Source organism: Haliotis asinina, chromosome 16 (assembly GCF_037392515.1).
Source record: "Haliotis asinina isolate JCU_RB_2024 chromosome 16, JCU_Hal_asi_v2, whole genome shotgun sequence".
Lineage (NCBI taxonomy): Eukaryota > Metazoa > Mollusca > Gastropoda > Lepetellida > Haliotidae > Haliotis > Haliotis asinina.
In genome coordinates this window covers 33,862,683-33,886,769 of record NC_090295.1, presented here as the reverse complement: position 1 = coordinate 33,886,769, position 24,087 = coordinate 33,862,683, and the positions used below count along the sequence as shown (strand labels likewise).

The window sequence follows — 24,087 nt, the reverse complement described above, 5'->3', positions numbered from 1 at the left end:
AAGTTGTTTTTCAGAAACACAAATGGTCTTAGTATGGACTAAATTAGATTAAGACTCTGACGGATACTAGGGCATAAGACAAGGCCTGCATTTAATTAGTCTGAGCTGGAAGGAAGGTGTGAGCATGATATTTAGTTGGAGACGGATGATACCATAAAGAGGATAAGAGTCAATCAAGACAGATTTGGGAAACTTGACCCCGTCTGAAGAACTGTGGAAAAAAATAAACGTAATCCCAGGGAATAAATCAAGCATAAAGACCCGGCGCAGTACCTATAGATGGAAGAGACAAAACGTGATCCTTTTAAGCCCAGTGTGAAATGTCCGCAGCATTTAGAAATGATGAAACCATAAAAGAGCAAGCATTGGTAAGTTAGGGACTGAAATTGATTTGGGGAATGTCCAACAGTGTGTCACTACGTGCCTGCTTGGGAGGTTAAACCAAGTTAATCCCGGTTGACGTTGACGAGTGTATTGTAATAGTAAAGTGCTGATCAAGCATACGTGAATAATAAGAAGGGTATGACACCTTTTGGATTGACAACTTATTATACTCTGACGCTATCTTTCAATGTGTTTTCTTTTTGTGAAGCAAGAACCTGAACTTTGGCATAACAAGATAAAAAAATGTATACCTCTCTTTTGGATCACAAGTGACGATTGTTACTCGGCACAAGACCATCCTGATATTGAAATACCAAATATAAAAATGTCGAAAACCAAAGTTCTCATCAATAATTTATCACTCGAATTGTTCGGGGCGTAAAACGTTTCATACAGACCTAAATGTCTAAAAGCTCTGAACATGAATGCATAGTGGTTGGATTATGTTTCATCTTTTAACTGGCTGGCCAGGACATGTAATCGTTAACAGAGAAGTAAAGACTGGTCCACGCGATCATCTACCGATTGTATGTGTTTGCGCGCAAAAGCCAAGGCTATGTATCATCTTCCAAAGTAACGGTTCAAAGGTCTGGTAGCAAAGTGATAAGAAAGATTGGGCATGAAGCCGTAGGGAGATCGATTCCAAAAATGGGCGTAATGTATGAAACCAGTTCTTGCTGTTCCAGCTGGATCATCCTGAAACACTTGAGAATGACCTCAGAAAGAAATACTTCCATCGCAGTGAATTTAGGTACTGATTTAACTGATAACGTGGCACTCTCACGAAGGGGTCAGTGTGTATGATAAAGTGCAGGTTGATGTAGAACAGAGTCAATTGTTTAAAGTCCTACGTAATAAACATGGAGTATGTTAGAATGTGGTCTTTACCAACAGCCAAAGTAACGATGTGGTGGTGGTATTACGAAAGAAAATGCTGATAAGGCAGGCATATCAATACTTTAACTGAAATATAATTCCAGTTGACGCAACATAGGCTTACATGGCTGGTATTCCTTCTGATCACTGGGCGGTCAGCCAAACGGTCCACGTCAACTTACAAATCAGCAGCAGAACATCGGTAGGACTGCGATTCGTCTCGTAGAGAATCAAGGTAATTCAATAGTAGAAACGTCTCGCCAATCTGACCCCAATAAGCGCTGCAATATGAGATTGACTTCTCCTGTCGTAAGGTTTGGAAGCAATCCCATCGTGTAATTGATGTTCGAGACACTAAATATTACGTTGCTAAATGATTATGAGTGTGATATATTCCGGTCGCGCTACGTGAACAAAACAAATGATTCCAGGAGGACATCACGGATGCCATGAATACTCCAAGTACAGATTATTCTCCGTCTCGTCGTGATGAATTGGTAACGTGAATGAGAAGATGTCTATCATCGTCCAGTTAAATGATATGCGCCATGATCTGACGTCCATGACATATGAGCAAAGACAGACGTTTGCATGTGTATGCAATGTCCAGCCTCACAGTCATCATGACCGACCAGAAATGAAGTTAGCAATGGCTGGTATAGCCATAGGAGGACTGGATGATACAACTCTGTTATAGTAGGGATCGTCTCACGGGCTCTGCTTCAAATGAAACTGCCTAGTGCTTAATGAAGGGGTTTTTGGGCATACGGTGTTCATTGCATCTTTCTACAAAGTGATTCTAACGCTTACGCACATATTTTATCGGGCTTTCGGTAGGCGTAGTGCTAGGATGCCTTCGTGGTTGAAATCAGAAAACTATGTTGGAAACGGACGCCTCACACTTGCAGTAGAAGTGGCAACTCTGATGAGGCCAACGGAAAGACTATGTCAAATGATGACTATTAAGGAAACTTTTACTCAATTCGACAGATCAATGTTAGCCACAACGGTTGTTGACTGTATCACAGATCATCGTGTCTCACAAGTATATATATTCAGGACCCCTGAAGATCCGGTTTAGAATTCATCTTCAGTAACCGTGCTGATAAGAGGCAGCTAACAGGATCTGGTGATCAGTTGGTTGCCACATATAATCATGTCCCATTTGCGTGGATGGATGCTCATGCTGTTGACCACTACATTATCTGACCCAGACTGGATTATTTACAAACCATCTCCATTCACATGGAATTTTTCTGAGTGGAACGTTAAACAGCAAGCCAACCAACAATGTGTATTCAGAGATAGACTCTTTTTTTAAAATGTCATTCTGTTGATTGTGTTCTGGGTTTGCAGCTGGAGATATTGCTCAGCGATACGTCATCAGTCTGTCAATAAAGGTTGTGAACATGTGTGCTTGTACAGTTCCACAGTACATTATCAAATTACTGTTACACGTTCGGGATGAGGGTAGGGGGGGGGATGATACTGCGAAAGACATTTTGAAGCAGAACTGCAGTCAGAGATACATTCGAATAAAACTGTCAACAGAACTGTATATTTGACAGTTTATGACTTTGTCAGGTACCTCACCAACGTTTTAACCAAGTAACCCCAAGTAGGTTCGGAAATTGGCATCCTGTTGAAAGAACACGATGCCTTGACAAACTGACAAGTTAATCACGCGCACTGCCTTTCTTATTAGGTTCTGAACATTGACTCTTGTTGCACTGTTCCCTAATTACAGCAATACATCAGAAAAGTGTACATAGTATTTTCCCTGTGAATGTCTTGAGAAAATTACAGGAAACACACAAAAGTGTGACGAATGTTACTTTTAATAGACTAATGGCTGTAGGACAGGGGTCATGTTTATAATTAAAAATATTCCAGTAATATCGTTGCGAGGCGCAATAGAAACTGACTTGCTATATTCTATCCTCATCGTGAATCGAAACCGGGGTATATCAGAGAGAGATTAATAAGTAAGATAACAGTAAAAGTTACAATCGCATCTCGGGGGTGAGAGAGTGAGTGTGGTTTTACCCCTCAAGGCAATATTCTAGCAATATCACGTCGGGAAACCCGGATCAAGCATCTCATGTTGTGAGAATCGAACCCGTGACCTATCACTGGTGTAGTATTCGTTATCAAATGTCAACACCAGTCGTGAACATCTGCAAAACATAAAGCCAAAAGACTCTGGTAACAGCTGATATCAATCTCATCCTGTAGACCTGTGTTAGTGACAAAGCAACGCAGAATGGAGGACTAATCCATCATGTCTGATCCAAGACATTTTCAAGGATTTGATGAGAAACCTCTTCATTCGAAGAACAAAATCGAAATGAGACAGACTATCCTCTTTCGTGTGCCTCGTGTAAATAGGTCCCTGGAGGAGAGATAACGGTATCACAGAAAAAAACGACCATACTCTGCAATGATAACATCTCTCTCGCTATTGCGTGTCATATGCTCCTCCTGGAATGTAATGTCATTTTGTCTGACACTGACGAAACGCCATAAAGTCATGACCTAGTTCCAATCATTTTCATTTTTCTATGTAAAACCTTTATATGTAATTTGGACAAGTCGATATGAATAGCGTGAAAAATCTGTTTCTAAGTTACCCAGTGGATATCTCGAAGATCTGGCATTAAATATACCTGCTTTTCGAGTTGTCCAAAACATCATTTTGATTTCCATGTTATATTTACCCAGATGTAAGCAAAATGTGATGTTAGTATTCAGAAATTTTAAACTTAGCATTTCAAAAGCTGCTTAGAATTTAAAAAAGGAAGATTGAGGTAATGTGAATTGAAACCTTAGGTGGAATATGGTGTGCCAGCACAATCCATTCAATACGGAACCATCAGTTTATCCCTGTTTGTTTTTTTTACGTATATGAATATAACTAGTATCATTTTCGTTACTTCTGTGACTTACCACACTTTCATATAGTAAGTTGCCAATGAAAATGATAATACGTAAAGAAAGTTGATGCTTTTGCTCTCTAAGTATATATATTTACGACATATGCCCCTTATGGCTATTAACTTGAAATTTGTTTTAAAACCCACAGTTTCAAGGAAATGCAAAACTGACTTTTCCAAACAAAACACAAGTTTGCTGTCTTAAGGGACAACCTTAAACCAAAAGGCTGTAGATTGATCCACCCAAAAACCTTGGTTTTATTCCCACGAGCATTCAATACGTGAAACCCACGCCAGACCCCACCACAATGTTGCCTGAAAGGTGTTATATGCGGAGTAAAACAATTCTTACTCATCCCAGGCCCCAGGATATTACAGGCCACGCCGAGTGCGTCAGAAAACTTACAAGAGTTTTCAGCTACAAAAGACGTTAGTCATCAAATACCACACAGAGATCTCAACATCTTGCCAGCACATTATCAGCAAAATCAGTCCGCGGATTTTGCCCGAGGCATGTTCGGAGAACTCGAACTTCACCAAACCACAACTAAATTAAAATGTCACCTGAATAAGTGGCTTCAAGTTCAGTCCCCGTTTGACCAAGATATAACGAACTGGATCCAATAACCTTAATCCACCATGTTAATCCTATGTATTTGGATCCGAAAACCAGGAAGTATTGACATAATTTGTCGAATCGTAGACTAACAACGCATGCACAGTTCTTTATTTAAGTCGGTCGAAAGAAGAAGACTTGTCATTTTGTCTTCAGAAGGCTGTGTCTAGATGAATGTGTTTCGTTGCATGGACAGTAGAGAGCATTTAAGGGTGTATTCGTAGAAGCATTACCTCTTAAGCTTTCAAAGTGAAATAATTTAAGTCGCCTTTTTAAAATACCTCTTACAGTTAATCTGAACTTACTTTCGTCATTTTCTTTGTAAGCTTCTTTATCATTTGTCTATGTACTTTCAGTATCATGCATGTCCCATTCTCATACTAGTGGGTGTGGTTTTACTCAGCTTTTTGCAATAGTCCAGCGATATCAGGACAGGAGACACCAGAAAGTGGCTCCACACCGTGTACGCATATTTTGAATTGAACCCGGGTCTTTAACGTAACAATCGAACGCTTTAACCGCTAGACTACAGCACCACTGCCACTGATGTAACATATTCTCACGCCACGCCGCCCCAAAGATTTTCTTCACGCCCACACCTTTCCACCAATACATAGGCCATATACAATCAATACTGCATATACAATAATGCATTATGTGTGTGTAATACGTTCTGAATAACGTTAGATAAAAAGACGAGACTGTAGTGATTGATCTATACCGTGGATAGTTTTCAAGAAACAATACCGATGTCATGTATATATTCTAAATATTCCGAAATGTGACCATGAATGATGACAGTCATGCACCAGGCAGAATTAATTGGAATAGATAAATATAAACGAACGTAAACAGACTATCTACTGCGGGTCAGTAAATATCTGCACCATGCCAGTTTTTTATTGTTGTTTTACATTTGACACATATTCCACTATATCGACGCGGTCTGTAAACTATCAAGTCTGGAACAGACAATCCGGTAAACAACAGCATGAGCGATGACATATGTTAACAGAGTCAACGAGCCTGACCACCCGATCCCGTTAGTCTTGTCTCACGACAAGATTGGGTGGTTGAAGACCAATTCTAACCCGAATCTTCACAGGTACATTGAAACAGTAGATGCCATAACCGATATGTAGTCCACCAACCTACTTCAGAGCTGGACATAACACCGTGGCTTTTCTATTTGATAAACAAATGTTTGTTTCCCTGTTTTGAAATGATTGGTAAAAGTGTTTCTATGATGCAGTCTCAGCATTCAGCGGAGTTGTGTTGTGGAACAGGGTTTATCACCTTTGTTTAAAAGCGAAGAATTCGCAAAAGGTGCAGTCCCCACAGCAAATCAGCCAGTGAATGCATATGAGGACCATCTCGTCCTTCATATGACTGTACAATAATGATGCTGACTGGATCAACCTTGACAAGGTGATGATAAATGACGCAATACATCAGATACTCATCCAACGGTGAAAGTAGGCTCCGAATCATATGTAATAACCTGCGGATACCTTTATTGCTTTTTCGCGAACTCTATGCATTTCAAATTAACAGAAAACGAAAGGTCTTAGGGAACCAGACTTCAACGATCCCGTGCTGGTCATAATGGAAAGACATCAAATACAGTCTATTACAAGATACACAAGAAGTGCAAGCCGGGGATACAAATATGGAAACAAACATATAATGAAATGATCTTTGTTAGAGGAAATCAATATTTGCCTGTCTGAGATGTAAAGAGCTCTTACTTGCTGGTGTGTGACACAATAGATAAGATCAAACAGTGCCCCAAAGAGTGGATTACGTCAGGTAATTTCATATTTTGAAACCTGAAAGAAGAAGTGTTGAAATAAGAGCGTTGATATAATCATTATATTAAACTTCATGGTTAAATAGTACTTATAGCACACTAAGTCGTGTCCTCTAGGGCTTTTATCTCATCATTTCTGCACAATAGCCAAAGTACAATGTCGCGTCTTTTCTTGGCATCGATTTAAGACAAGGGCGTGTCAAGGGACATTATCTTATTTCGTGTAAAGATAAGGATATCCTCCTCTCCACAGCTCATTGCCGTAAGGATTTAATACCTCAGGTTCTCCTTTTGTGTTACCTACTTGCCCTTGCGTGTATCTGTGATGAGTGCGTGTAGTAAGATCGAATCATAGCCAAACCTGGCGTCATCAAAGTTTGATAAGGAATTTATATTCGATGGACGCACATTTACACAATGGACTTCGTTGCTTATAGGTATTTCATGAGCTATGGAAATTTTCTCGTATATATCTGCTGAACCTTGGCTTGGTGGTATTAACATCTTTGAAATGTGAATTAGATTCCTTTTGTCCCTTCAGATCGTGTAATAGGAATATAAGATCTGAACAACCAAGAACACCAAACATACTGAATTATGCATTTTCCGTTTGGCATTTCTGGTAAATGTGACAAGAATACTAAACATGCTACGGCGTCCACGGGTAACTGAAGCCACATATGCATATATCGTGCAGGTCGATGAATATGGCACGTCGAGACTTGATGATAATCAAGCTTGACGTTCTGCCAAAACGATACCGCTGGGAGTAATGGCGAAAAAAAAAGGAATGAAAATACAGTATGAATGGATCACTTAAAATTGACAGAAAATGTGTTCGGAAGACGTTTATCTTGTACCAGTTTTGTTATTTATGACCCTGCTTATCATACTCGGAGGTACTAAAACGGAGCTAAAACCGGTGATGATGTTTTATATAATTTACATTTAAACTTTCGGTAGAAATGTTAAGAAAAAGGATGCCTAATAGGTTTTTCAATGCCTGCGCAATCACAGTGAAAGAGGCGTCAAAAATTGAAGGCCAAGTCAAGAACGCCAAACTGTAGAACCATCTTATTGCTGCAGCCACAACAAAGTATTTGCTCAAATGATGACACGTCCTCCATCATTGTGAGCTCGATGTATCAGCAGCAGATCATAGATAACCAAAAAGAGAGAGAAAGATCCTCAGACCTAGTCTAAAGAGATGATACCGGGATATCTCAAAACAGTTGCCATGTCCCGAAGCATTGAAGGTGATGGTAAAATTATGAAACCAGGTGTTCAGAAAACAGGTGGCCTGTCCTTACGCATCATCGGTTTGAAAGATCACGTGATGACGCATGACCGAACACAAATGATCTGTCACAAACGATCCACTGAAAAGTCACAGCAACGACACCTGAGCCAAACAGACGTATCGTTAAGCATAATTGATCAAACACTAGTCAATGGTCCATGCACTAAACCGTTACAATTCAGCCAAAAGGGCGTACATCGTTTTTCAAACAGTTTTGTAAGTAATCACATTTAAAACATTATTCGTTCAACCAGTACGGTATTTCTCATGCTTGTGTAACTGTGGTCAATTGTGACCAGCCTCCTGCAAGTTATTAATTTGATGGATGATGAACATACTCACAGGACCTAAAACTAAATACTATAAAAAGTATGGCCAATATGCTAGATTTAAGCCCAGTTGCAGCAGTCAATGTGCTGGAAACAAAGTTGATTATATATCGATTGCGGCCTCTTAGTAGTGAATAGTGACTAGCAGCTGTCCACGTGATCTGAACTCTCTCCTATGTAATACTCTCTGCCTAATGTCTCTATGCGACATAGCACGTTAAACTATAAAATTCATTGTATATTGGCTGACAACAGTACCTCTAAATTCAGTTTGTGTGGAAGAAATCGTGGTGCTTAAATAATCCTGAAACAGCGTCAACGAAATTGTACACTTTCTACTTTAAGGTTTCAAAAAGTCAAGTTTGGATTCAATGTGTAAGATGAACAGTGCTATTAGTCGAAGATTTCATTCGTCTATCCGAAATCTAATACAAATCTTTATGGACGCTTTGAAAGTTGTAAGCTTGATCAAATAATGTCTTGTGACGTTCTTTGATGCATCAGCAGAAAGAACATGGCTGGCTGTATCTCAAAAGGAATGAAACAAACTTGAAATGATTTCCTGCAAGATTTACGCATAAAGACGAAGCTTTTTATTACACAGAAACCTTCTTCGATCTGTCTCTTGTCAAAGACATTACGTATTATGACTTCGGCATTATAACTAATGCCTTTTGCTCACGAGTCAAGACACGAGATTTACTCGAAACACACATGGTTACATCGATTTTCAAAAGTGCTCAAGCGTGAATATATTCTGATCCGATTCGAGTACCATAATATACTAAGATAGGTAGAACTTCAGATCTTCAGATAGTATTCGCTTCTTTACATTTCACAAAATATGACTGTCATCAGCAAAATGGTGCAGTTCCACCAAGTACAATCTTTGTAACACGTGCTCTGAACTGAACATAGATCTTGTCATCATATCCAATAGATACTATATTTGGCTTTCTGTTGATACTATCATGTATCATTGATGAGCACTATCATGTACGATCAGGCATATGATATATGTACACGTCACACGACATTTGTAAAGATCCAAGGTAGAATAGATTGTCAGCAACCCCGCTTGGTGTAAAACACGCAGACTGACACCGGGTGGTCAGGTTCGTTGCATCGGCTGATGAATGTCGTTATATCCCAGCTGTGCAGATCAAGGCTCATGATTGCAATCACTCGTTCATTTCTGTCTGGACATGACGCCTTTGTTTGCAGATAGCCATAATTCAAAAACGACATTGCTTGGTGACGTGTTAAATAGCTAACAAACATTACTTAATAAATATTAATATATAAAGACAACGACTTTATAAGATAACGACACCAAGCACAAACTGTGTTACTATCGGTGATTTTAGGACCTTGTAATAATATATAAAGAAATTGTAAAATCCAAATTTATTTTGAGAAAAGCGGTGTCGCGTTTTGAGGCCATTATGCCCTTGTAGGTTAAGAATTAGTAATAATTATCACATCACATCGTCTTTAACGACATGTCGATATAGTGGTATTCGTCACAACAAGTCGTTTACACAACCATGGAAAAAGAACCTTAAGCGATATTAGCAAGTTCCTTTTCACCAATCTGTGGTCGAAGATGGAGAAGAAATTCAATTCTCAGAAAAAAAGATCCTGTAATTTGCTTTGTTAGTATTTTTTCATGTGTCTAAAAATAATTCACGGTATGCGGCTTATTTTTACTGTACATTCACTTCAACAACAATGAAGACAAACTTCAGCTTGCTAATCAAGGCATGCTCTGTGACCCAGTCGTTTAATATCCTTTAATAACCCTAAGCTTACAAGCAGGTAAGGCGTAACGTGCCAATTTTGCACCGGTTGTCATGATTTTGCAAAAGCAACTGACAGTTTTCAAATTAGTCAGTCAATCTTCAATTACTGTCGAGAAGCCGAGCGGTGAACCTTCACAGGCAGCAGGTTGTCAACTCGTTCAGTCGGAAGATAATTTGCAAAACTCTTGCATCCAAATTTAACCCTTGGTCGGTAAATCAGACTGTTATGTATTTACCGAAGCCAAGCCCAAGCAAAGGAATCGTATTTGCGATGAAAACAGTCTCTATCGTTACGGAAATATTGAGCTGAATCGATGCTAGAAATGAATGTGTCAAGAACTTCACACTTCTTCACGGAGAAGACGAAATGCGTTATTGAGTATACTATGTTGCAGAGATGCGACTCTCGTGTATCTCATAGTGACAGCTGAGTTGGTAACAGGCTCCCTATTAGTAACCCTGGATTTCATGAATGACAGATGATTCATACAGAGTGGGATACGATCAAACTTCTGGAGATCCAGTGCCTTTAATATTGTTTGCTACTTGAATACAGAATAATGATGCCTAAGTACAGAATCATTCATCTTAATTATATTGATGGTTACTGTTGGCAGTGAGGAGAACATGTGTTTGCGTTACGTATGAATGTTATAGCACATGTGTTTACTGCCTATGTAAATTCTGAATCATACTTGGGCAATCATTGTTCCCCGTTTTACATATCGAGGAAACCGTTGTTAAAAAAACATCAACGCCGCCGTAATCAATGCAAGCATTATAAATGCATACACTTCAATGACAATAACAAATGTGCCATCTGGCATCAATTTCGTACTAGTTTGTGAAATAATTTCTGTGAGTGTTTATGATACGATCCATAATACCGTATTCGTATGTAACTTAAACAGTACGTAATGGCAAGTTGTTATCTGGCTAGATAAAGCAACATTTCATTTATTAATGAATAAATTATAATTAATCATGTGTCAACACACCAGAATGAAGGTTGGTTTGTGGTTTAACGTCGTATGTAGTAGCACTCCATCTATATGGCAGGGGTCTCTAAATAATCGAGTTTGGACCAGACAATCATGTGCTCGACAGAATGACCATCGATCTACACCATGAAGGTGTTTGAAGGTGCTCTAAGAATCCTGTGTGAAGTGATTTGTGGTGAAGGTGTGGGTCGTATTCACATGTCGTGATAGTTGCACATATTATTAATCACTGGAATGTATATTTCATAGAAGATTATTTATAAGCCAAACGTCATGTAGGCGTAGTTCCCTCAGCATGAAAAAAAATAAATACGAAATCTAATAACCTTCATCACAGCACTTGGTACTCTAAATAACAACTTTGGAAATGAACAGTAAACATAATTTTATGGCTGTGTGGATGAAGTGTAAAGTTTAAACCATTCTGATACTGATGCAGTTTGGACTGTGTTTGACCTTTGAGCCTTATTTTCACCGAACTATAAAACTTATGAAATACGTTATGTATCTTTGTTATCTAGGGATAAAAGAGTTTTGAAAAACAGCCTGCACTTTTTCAATACGATCATGAAAGACCCAAAGCATCATAGTGTAATTTATATAATTTGGAACTCTTATGAATACAGCTCGCACAACAGAGCTCGGGTAGTAATCATATGCCTCGCAAGAAGAATCAAAAGGCTAATTACGTCATGACTTCATCTCTTTGTATTCTTTATCCTTCATCATCTGATGGCTTTTTGCCAGAGCTTAAAATGAACGAGACGTGGACGAACCTACGTCAATCTCTCGCCAAGCTGTGTTACAAGAGCCAGAATTGATTATGAAAGTACGGGGTGAAGAGAACATGCTGTAAGTCCATACATTAGTGGTGATGAGTGCGAGCATGATAGATGCTTTGAACCTGGACAAAAACACTGGGTAAATACAGACACAGTACCGTAGAATGTCATGTCACGTAGTCATGGAATTGTCAACCTGTTGAACTTCAGAATTACTTTCAAGGAATAAGTGTAAACAGCTTTGGCTCTCATCTTGACAAAAGAGTGCAAAGGGGATTGCTGTTTTCGAGCACATTTCAGTTCCGTGAATGATTGATATGTCTGACTATATTTAAATGCAACAGAAGAGCAAGAAACATATTCAATGTACATGTAGAACTGGAGTTTATCCAAGGAATAATGGTGTATTCATATGAGGATAATTTCGTGGTATTATCGTTGGTGCTTAAATCGGAAAGCGTCATCTCACTGATTAGTACATGATGCTTGCAGGGCACTTTGAAGTGCTGGCTGTAGTGTCACGTCTTCCTCGTTAATGACTAACAGGTAATGTAATTGATCTGAATATAGCCTGTTTCTGCTTATACAAGTTAAATGGCCAACGGAGAATATCGGGAATGGAAAACATTCCAAATTCAGCCGCTGACTGGGATTCAAACTAATCTTAAAATTATCTTATCTAGCGGGTACGATTGTGTAGCTGAGCTATTAAAGCGTTGACTCGTCATACAGAGGACGCGTGTCGATTCCCCAATTGTACAATTTGTACAGCCAATTTCTGGTGTCCACAGACGTGATATTGCTTGTAGAAAGGGTCGTGAGACCCAACTCTACTTAACAAATGTGGATAGAGAAGAATGATGTCATTATGTTATATTTTTCTTTTAAAGTTAGACAAATACGATACAGTCATGCAATGGTGATGGATATGTTATACTGTTGTTATTATTTGTCGCTTTTCATATAATTGATTTCCGATGTCTCTATTGGACAAGATGTGCCACCTTAAATTAGTTTTAAGTCAAAGCATGTACAGTAGAATCTATCTAATTCGGCACTCACTGGGACTGAAGAAATAATCCGGTTTAAACAATGTGCTGAATTGTAGAGCTGATGATAAATTTACAAGCAAAGGATGGGCCTAAGATTTTATGCCAGTTTTGACAACTTACCGGATTGGACAGATGCAGGTTTTGACAGGTTTCCACTGTATTACGAATACAACCACGTAGAAGTATTCTGTGAGACTGGACGCAAAGGTTCTGCTCTGCAGCTCATTCTGTGAATGTAACCTTATCAACCAAACCACTAAACCGCCCTTTTTATAATGCGTTCTGCAATCAAATTTTGATATGCGAAATAACGAGAAGCTGCATGCGTTATGATATTGACACATAATCCGTCCGTATCTTAATATATCGAAATCGCCTCCTGAATAGCGGTATTAATCAGATTACTAGTCCTATATTATTAACATATCTGGAACTGAAATTGGAAACACTGTTATCTTTGCCATTACTGGATTAATAAACTGTACATTGAACTAGGTTAAACACCTACGACTGGATCGCTTTGAGGTAGACTTCAACGAGACGGTGTATCGGTCATTCTCGGCTTTTCTCTGATTTTAATCCATATATTCTTAAAGAAAAAAATATTATTTCAATCTTTTGATATCTGAAAGCTTTCACAACTGAGAGGCCAAAAATTGTTTAGTACAATCTCCGAACACCGATGGCGTGTTTCCCGGAAGGCTCAATTCCCAGAGGCGCCGTAAACCCTGACAACACTTTCGGATTCGAGTCTAAAACTCACCTCGATTATCTTCTTTCCAATTTTTCTTTCAGACTAATACCATTGATGAAGGGGTTCACCAACGTTTTAACATCCAACGATGTGCGTCACTTCAGTCTTTCATTTCAACTCGAAACTGACGAGTCGTAACATAGCCTTACAATTAGTGATGACGTCAGTATCAGTGCTCACCACACGTGTATGTGCAGATGACCTGGTTTATATAATTGACGTAAGCCTATACCAGAGATCTATTTGGTATATTAAATATACCTTATCACAAGGCCCTGTCAACCTACTGCCACCAGCTGTGTGATTTATTACAAAAATATTCAGTCATTTGTGTTTCGTGACGGCATAAATTATCACAAAGTATTGTGTGATAAAATATGCTTCGATAAAATATGCAAAAGCGTTAGTTCTTGTTCAGTACACGCGGTGACCCTGGTGTGAATTGGTCTTCAGCAAACACGTGTTTGTGGTAAGATGGGGCTAGGATGTCAGACTTGCTGGCTTAGTTGACACATGTCATCCAAACTGCGTAGATCTATGCTCATGCTGTTGATCACTGGATTGTCTGGCCCAGATTCGACTATATGCTGCCTGCTACCTTTGAACTGCAATATCGCCGACTGCGACGTTAAACAACAAACACGCTTAATGTTTTGTGAGAAATCGTATTTAGAGCAATGAATTGTATTGCTGTTACCGCCCCTGCTCTAAAGATAACATTGTCTTCAAGTGTTTTTGATTTTCCTAGTCATGACAACATCTAGGTAAAAACAATCATACTTTTCCAGTCCTCTTCCAAAAAGGCATTTTGTTGAGGCCGTGGTATCGACCCCAGGTGTCCCTCAATTTCTTTCAAAACGCCAGTCGTGGTTGCTTAGTATCAATAACATTGAATGATAGATGCTCTAATTTAGATTCTAGGATATTCTAGGATATACACTGCAGATTCCTGACCTGAATGAAACGAGTTCCCTTGGCACACTGTCAATAGCGATAGTACCGATACAAAAATACTTAACATGGACGCTTAAGCAGATGTATGCGATGCACGTTGCACTGATAAATGTCTGCAATTGACTCTATTGATGAACCGTGTTCGCACTGTGTCACGTAGAGATTCCCAAGGTAAAACGTGAGGGTTTATCCCACAAATGGGATCGCACAGAACTATATCATGACATCAGTAAATAATCACGTCAGATCGTAAATAATAAACAAAATTTATTATTTCAAACTAATAGGATTGAAAGGCACTCCGATGGGCCGGGTACCATCGATAACAGCGGATCAAATTACACTCGTCCTGTACATTTATTTATCCCTCGAATCCTTATACATTTAACCTTTTTTTGTTGAACCATGGAACAGTGTCAGAAGCAGGTTAGTATAAGTTGCTCATTGGTCACGGGGGGGACATGGGCTGATATACCCTTTATCTTTGTTAATGCATTCTGAACTGGAAGGCTAAGCGGGATATATACAAACACAGAGGGTATATCAACACACTGGCCCCGAGGGACCAGTGAATAACGTATTTATCTTACCGAACATAGCAATGTCAATTTTGAATGTTTGAAGCACAAATCTTTTTCGTAGCCATCGTTAGATTTTGCAGACAGGAAAAACAGATTTAGAGTTCTCTCCCTTCCATCAATTTGCATTCGCAAAACATCGGTACATCAAACATGATATTGGAGATAAAGAATTACTTCCACGAAGTTCCAAACGAGTTCGGCATTTCCAACAGGGTACATAGAAATGTGAGCAGGCTGCAATGTAGGCTACGACATGACGTTCGTAAGTCTGCGATAAACTAAAGGAGTTGCGATACGTCGTAACCTTACGAACACTTTGTCTTTATTGAGGAAGGCGGTGGGGAAGTCTAGTGTTTAAAACGTTCGCTCGTCGCACCGAAGACTCGGATTCGATTCAACATACGGGCAAAATGTGTGAAGACCATGTTGACCGCCGTGACATAGCTGGGATATTGCCAAAAGCGGCGTAAAACCAAACTCAGTCATTCTTTACCTTGGCATGCCACTAAATACACACCGACAAGCAACGGTATTATGTGCATGTTTAATTGGCTGGCAATATACATCACCGGTAATCTTTTATCATATACTGTCAGTTAACGCCAGGTATCAAGATGGATTTCGATTTCCTCGGTGAGGTCACATTCCATGAAAGTTTAAGTACACATCACAGAACTCTTGCCTAATAGAGAACGAGTGTTTAACACAACCATGAACAGTATATCAGTCTATTTTGGACGGTTGGCCCAAAGTGAAAAATCCATACATGTTCTCCACATTGATAAAGGCAAGAAAGACGGAAATGCATCTGACAACCCAGGCATCATAACGAGATCGAATTTGGCATTCGAACTCAATCACATGGGACCCGTGGGATTCCAGGTTAGATTGGTCCCCAGCAACCAATACAGAGCAGCTAAATTGATTGAGCTGGGTTAGTTTCTTTTCATCGTCTCCCGCCGGCGTTAATCGTTGCTTATGATACCAATTATTATTTTGTATACAGGTCGTCTTCATTTAGCTTGAGTAGTACCAGGGGAGGCGTTAAAAATCACAAAAGTATAGAACGTACATATTTTAATACAATGTTTCACGTGCACCAAGGGATTCAACGCTGCACAACATCATACTTTGCCTGTTGCTGAAGCTGGTTGTTTCTGTGTGTGATGACTTAATCACTCCCCGTGATGAATGGCTACTAACACTAGTTTCAGTATTTATTGTAGAATAATGAGTGAGTTCAGTTTTACGCTGCTTTTAGCAATATTCCAGCACGGCAGGGGACACAGCAAATGGGCTCCACATATTGTACCCATGCATCGAACCTGGGTCTTCGAACCACTGGGCTATCCAACTGGCCCTGGATACAATAGATGTATATGATGATACAACTACATCCCATTGTCTTTTTATTGAAGTTAGATAATGCCAGATTTGGTTTTGTTGTTTTTTTCATCAAAAGTGTCCACTGGGACAAACCCTGTGACCTAATTTGAAGTATCTCTTGACACTGATTGGCCAGCGAGAGGCTAGAAGGAGAATAGGCACACTTGAATTGGAAACTTCAAGAAATAGGGATCGCTACAATTTAACATGTTCAGATATTAAACCCAGATTAAATCGATTTGACAATATATGATGAACGTTCAGACAAGTTTAACTCAGAGATACATCGACTGAAAGTATTGATAGATATAGCGATCGAATTCGAAACAAGAGATTGATCCTGACATTCGGCATCACTATAGCACTATTGATTTCTCAATATAATCGTCTCTTTACTCTCGCGGACGCCAATGTTGTCATTATTAAAACTTTAAAACGTACAGTCACCAGACTGTGCCGATATAATTGCAAAAATCACACCGGTTTCTACCCAGACCGTCTCGTATTTTATCATCTTAAGCGGCTTCGGAAATAACATTCCTGTCAGGGTGTGATTTCATTGTAATTATATTGTCGTTACAACACGGAAACGGACGAAGTGTTTCACATTATGACGAACGATCTGTGTTAAATAAGGATAACGATGTTAACAGAGTATCACTTATTAACATTAAAATCTTTAAAAAGATTTTTTACTGATTGATCATCCCCGTAATCACGTTATTCAGTGATGGAGTAGTTTCTTGGAACCTCTACGCCGACAAAACTAATTTGACGTTAAGCTATCAAATTGTCGGTTAAATTGATAATAGCGTTTTGACATTAAAACCCAATTTGTCACTGGTCTTATCGTCCACTTTCAATTTCCCGGAACAGCATGTGTAAAGCACATGAAGGATAGCTATAAGGGGGATATAACTAAACACGTCATACCTTATGATACATTTATCTCAGACTTTCAAAATATGCCAACTACATGCTACACGTCGACATTTTAAAAGACAAATGTACAACACATATACGAAAATTCAGTTATAAAGCTCTATTCATCAAGGTTTTCATGATCATAGAATAATGCATCTCAAATCACAGGAAAACCAATGTTTTGTAATCACTTTGTTCCACTTGGTCATGAAATTCTACTCAATCATCTGGAGAATTGTAGGAAATTCACTGATTACAGGTGAAAAAGAATGATTTGCATGGAAGGAAGCTGAGCAGAGTTTTTGATATGAAGAATAAACAATGTCAAAATTGTGTTGCATGCAAAAAACATTGTACACATGAAAAGAGATCCAGGTAATAAGCATATAATTACCGCTCAAAGTGAGACAAAGACTGAGAGAGAGAGAGAGAGAGAGTGAGAGAGAGAGAGAGAGAGAGAGAGAGTGCGTTCCCAAATATAAAATGCTACATTTGACCACTTTCTAAATTGAATTGTGTATTCACAACTTCTAATACCACGAGTGAGTGAGAGCAGTTTTACGCCGCACTCAACACTATTCCAGCAATATAGCCGCGGTCTGCATTAATCGAATCTCGGCCAGACCATTCAGTGATCAACAGCATGAGCTTCGATCTACGCAACTGGGATACCATGACATGTATCAACCAAGTCAGCAGGCCTGACCACCCAATCCCGTAAGTCGTTCTTAAGACAAGCATGGGTAACTGAAGATCAATTCTAACCCGGAATATCACGGGTCTCTCATACTGTGACACAGCTGAAGGTGATGTTTACAGATGTTTTCAATGAATGTTGGTAAACAGCTGAACGCCCATATTTCAAATATGCCAAGCAAAGTTTTCATCCTGTCGATAACATAATGAAAAGACACCCCTTCCTTCTGTTATGACGGAAATATATTACATTACATTAGTGTCAATGAGCAAGACAGATTGACGGGTTATCTGTTTTCATCCCGACACGCAACGAAATCCCAATTCTACATCCTTGCCTAGCCACTGAAACTGACGTTTAATTTCCGAGGTAAACATGTTTCAAATTTCTGTTTGTGATATTGTCACTTGATAAATAGCAGTACCACACGACTGAAGAAGTCAACATGTCGTAGAGTATGGAGATAGTGCCCTCTTCATAATATTTATTTGAATCAATACGGTAGTTTCTCTCACCTTTGAGGTTCAAATCTACCTGGTGGGTTGCCAGTGGGAATACGTCATACGTATGTTCCTGGACAATCCTAAGCTTTTAACCTTTTGTCCCACTAAAGATTGGTATTGTTTTCCTAATACATCTTTATCAACGGATGTTCATACATCTATAGAATTGTCCATTAGAACACATCCTACTGTTGGATATAGAAAGCATCAATAAACATGTTAATCGATTGTTTGATCTATCATATATATGATGAAACAAATAGGTCTCAGTCAATAAAATTTCAGGATCGGATATGTTTATTCTTTGACTTTGATCAAACTCGTTTAACCCGAGGAAGGAAGAAAAATATCTATTTTCTATAACCAAGTTCGAAACAACATGATCAGTGTTTTTCTTTTTTGTTGGGATGAATGATCAACAATCGACAAAAAAGACAAATAAAAAGGTTCGTTGTTCAACCGTGAATGACAAATAGCAGGAACATCCTAATAGTACCTGCGCTTCCTGTTCGATATAAAGATGTTTCTCTATCTGATTACATCTACAAATCGTTGAGAACAATAACACCGGACAATGACGTTAAATAACACATTTCCATTTATCCTCTGTAAATGTCAATATTCCGTCCTTTTTTCAAATAACTCTGTCAATAATTCACAATGCTGGTAATTTATTGAATGTGCGGCTTATATCCGTCGTTTACTTTAATCTCTTTAAAGGTCAGTAATGCTCATTGTCTGCTCGGCATAAAGGTTTTCATCGTATAGTCATGGAGTTCAGTATTTGCAGGTTATATTGAACAAAAGCACACATATTTTCGATTTACAGCTATTCCAGTCGTTTTTCTTTAGAGTGCCATGTTGTGTGAGTGAGGTGATTATAAAGTCGACTCGAGGAGTGTTCGACAGTTTGACTGGTCTTCAGACCTTACCCAAAACGTATCATTCGTGACACGCGTGGTCTCTCCACAAATGTGTGTGTTCACTGTTGCTTCTGTTCACCTTCAGTGAAAGGGTACCCGATCGGATACGTCATTGTTCACCTTCAGTGAAAGGGTACCCGATCGGATACGTCATTGTTCACCTTCAGTGAAAGGGTACCCGATCGGATACGTCATTGTTCACCTTCAGTGAAAGGGTACCCGATCGGATACGTCATTGTTCACCTTCAGTGAAAGGGTACCCGATCGGATACGTCATTGTTCACCTTCAGTGATTCACGGTTGGCTTTGGTTAACCGTGCCAATAGTGTCTCAACGCTTTGAACATGCATAAGTGGGTGGATACATGCACTTTATCAATGACCCTTATTATTATCGTTACTGCAGTTACAGCGTGGCATGACGTGATATTAGGGGAGGATATATGACATTAGGGGAGTATATATGACGTGGTGAGACTCACGTGCACGGATATGGTGCAGACACGCCAAGACGAATAATCGATGTTAACCGAGAATCGAACCTCTCTGCCCGGTGTAATACTGACATCACTTGCCCAAGGCTTAACAAGTCAACGTGACTAACATGATCGAAGGAGGAAAGACTGGTTAAAATGAAGACCGAATAGTCACAATAAGTTTGTTGTTTTTGATTGGCAGGTAATCAAGTGACTGATATCATGAGCATCTAGCTACTGGGACATGGTGACATGCATCCCTGCATTTTCACGATTAACATAAAGTATTAGTTTGCTGAAGGAATTGAAAAGGGAGATGATGGTTCCAGTGTCACAATGGAAACTGAAAACATTGATGCCGACGCATTAACAAGATAACATGTGAGGATTCTGACAGAAGCATCATTGCCGCGACAAAGAGAACGCAGATGAATGGAAGCGACGTTTAAAATTTCAGCGAAACCGCAGAGCACGAATGTGATACTCACAAAGGACCAAGATGATGTAGACCCCCACAGGGGGCATAGACAGTTACCACTCTGTTACGAGCGTTTACACTACATCACACATGCCTTCAATAATCAAGGTCACTGGAGCTGACTTTGACGTATATTTGACTCTAACGAGTCGTGAGTTTTGTTTCCTAATTGGACTTCCCTCTTCCATTATGCTTATAAGACGTGACTGCGAAACAGAAACAAGAACACGTGATAGAAACAAGAACACACGAAAGCCCAAGGTTGTAGTGATTGTGTGAGCGAGTTTAGTGATACGCCGCATATATTCCAGCCATATCACGACGGATGAAACAACAGATGGGACCCACACATTGTACCCATGTTTGGACTTCGTCCCGACGTGCGAACGCTTCAACCACTGACCTGTGGCCAGGATAGGCGTTATCGGGGCACCGGTATGCTAGTGAAAGCCAACTAAACTTGTTAATTTCGTCCTCATAGGGAAGGGGAGTCATGCACAAACATGCGCGCATATGTACGTGTGCACATACAATACATTACGTTGGGCCCAATTTCAGCACCGAATGCTGAACAAAGATGGGATCCGCTGCCCACAAACACAGTCTTCTCACACACCAAAAGACAAGCCCATCTCTGCGCAGCGCTGATACTCCTTACGATTAGCACATACGCTTGTTGTCCCTGCTCAGTAAATGCATGCCAGTCATTCATCAATATGTATTACCTTTGCTCGAATATCGCTAATATCCACTGCACATTCTTTTCCCTTTGTCTTTCAGAACCATACCCATTCTCAATGGTTCCGCAAGTTGGAAATACCACCTGACCCTTCACGGACTTTCTCCACATTAAGCCATCATCATGGTACGCTTCAACTACGAATAGTTGGTGTTAAAACCCACATCACTCATTTGATTACCGCCTCTGACAGGCTAACAAAACATAGACATTAGTACTCGCCTTACTGTTTCCATTGCACAGCCAGACTCTACAAAATGGTTATTTACTTAATGGGTGCCGCCTATTCATAAACCCTTTACACTTGCTGTCTAGGACCATGTGACATGTGTATTCACTTCCATCCAACGGGCGAGGTTTTATGACACCCATTAGCCAAATAGGACAACACTGACGGAACATATTTTATGTCTCACTATTTCCGTTTGGGTGAGGAACAATAACAATAAAAACTTGCCATCTGTAAAAAGGTAATAAGGTAATCGCTTCGACACAATCTATTCCTATTCATTAGGGTTGTAAACAAATAACATGGAGAAGCTTATCCTAAACATCTCCCACATTTTATTATCACTTAAGAAAACTCCCGGATCATCTGTGTAAAGGCAAGGCCAGTCCTCTTGCCAAAGGCAAAATCTGTTTCGATAATTGCATCCCAAGTGTTTCTTAACCAAATCACATCATAAATATGATGCATGTCATGTACTTTCTTGTTTACAACGTCTACAACAACTTTGGAATGTGATGGTCTAGATGATGAAGAGTATGCAGTGACGCTTGAAATGTTTTCAACAGAAATTGTAAGACTGCAAAACATATGAACTTTGGACTTGTTTGAGAGTATTTATATACTCCACCAGAGCACGAGGCACCTTGAGGAAGTGTACAAAAGAAGACGTGATCTCGAATGAACAGTTAGGTGGAAAACGATTCCAATTTGGATCTTATATAACACGGTGACACGCCAAAACACGCGGATAATAACACCTTTTGATTATTCCTTCGTTTGTTCGTTTAATCTATCAGGTTACACGTACTTGTTTGACTGTTACTTTTATCAATAAATGAACGAAAGTGTTGTTGCAGTCTAGTTGGTAAGGTTTATGCTCATCTCAGTGATTCCGAATATGAATAAAACAAATAAAGTTAAGGCTATGAGCCCTCTGCAATGGTGTATAAATCCTCGACTCGACACGAACCCGAACACCAGCTCCAGATGAACAACTGCTGATTATCATCAAAACAGATTCGCTTGGGCGTAAACTTGAAATGACCATTTTCAACACTGTAAGAAAACATAAAACCGTTTCCATTGACATAAGAATTATGACAGCCCACAGCAAGATTCCGACTGCATCCGAGGTATGGTAACGTACTGCTGCAAATGGCGATGGTACCAAATGTTCACGGAAAGGAAAGGGTTTACTGTACCACATTACGTGGCCAGTACCGAGACGCTTGAAGGTACCGCCAGTGCACAATGTATTCGATGATTTGGCCTAATTTGGAATAAGAAAAGCAATGCACAGCCATTTCTGATAATGAGACATTTCACGGCTGCGGATTGTGGTATATGCCACCTGTTTCATAGTAGGAATAATGTATAAACTTACAGACTTGGTGTTGACTTAAATCCTCTAAATGATATCGTGTTAATTTAAAAATCTTCGAATGTATACCGTGAAATGCAGATTTGTTTTTTTTTTCCTACAACAGAATGCATATGATAGCCGCATGTATTAAACGATTCTGATTTATGTTCCGAATGACATCTTTCATTCAAATGTTATAACATTACTAATAACTTTTTAAAAAGATTTTCTAATATATAATATGTAAAGTGACGTGTAATATTACACTATGAAATATTAACAATATCTAAACCAAATATTGACACAAGTATTTGTTTTGTTACAACAGACATTAACATCTGTGAATTGTATTCAGAATTGTAAAAACTGTTGTACAGTTTAATGCCACGACTATAAACTGATCATATCATCATACGCTCACAAACATATCTGTTATATTAAGCAAGATGATATGTTTCTCCGTCATCATAACTCATATGTTTTATCTTAACCGCTGAGACATTACGTGCAACACACGTAGAATGTAATTACGTCAGACACACAATTCCAAAACATTCTGTCAGGTTAGAGTTAATAACTAATACTATTTTATCATAAAGACACGCAAAATATATTTACGTGTCTTCGTACGGATCAAGCACGAACACGGTCACCAAACACCATTGTGGCATTGAATATTATGTCAAATATGATAAAACCCCACCCACATACTCCTGTTGGCAGATCAAAAAAGGAGAGATCATAAAAAAGAGGTTCATTATTTTTCCAGAGAGAAACGGAGGCAAGGTTTCAGATCCAGATTTATCATATTAAAGGATTGAATATGACATAATTACATATCTAATAATCACCATACATGCGGAGCTAACGTGGCATTGAGAGCATAAAAATGGACAGCAAATATTCTGTTTCAAATCTAAGCAGGGCAAATATCACTACAAATTTGCTGAATTACGTTCTTTCTATAATCCTTCCGGTCTGACCTATCCAATGATAGCCAAGGTCGTCTCTTGCAAACGCCGTGTTTTGCAAGGGCATGCACAAACATGTTTGTTATATGAAAACGACAATAAAAGTTTTAAAAAGTGATTTGACAGTTCAAACATACACACTTACATTGCAAAAGCTGCTTCTCGGGGTTTTCAAAACTGCCTGTAAGTTTGAATTCAAGTTGATACCTTTAACATACGTACCTA

At 39.2% G+C, this 24,087-nt stretch overlaps 1 protein-coding gene across 5 annotated transcripts in view; it reads right to left on the bottom strand.

The window, feature by feature from the left end:
* The window catches only part of LOC137268196 (neuropeptide Y receptor type 5-like), a 128,273-nt gene that overhangs the window by 25,949 nt on the left and 78,237 nt on the right, over positions 1 to 24,087 (bottom strand). The window lies entirely within an intron of this gene.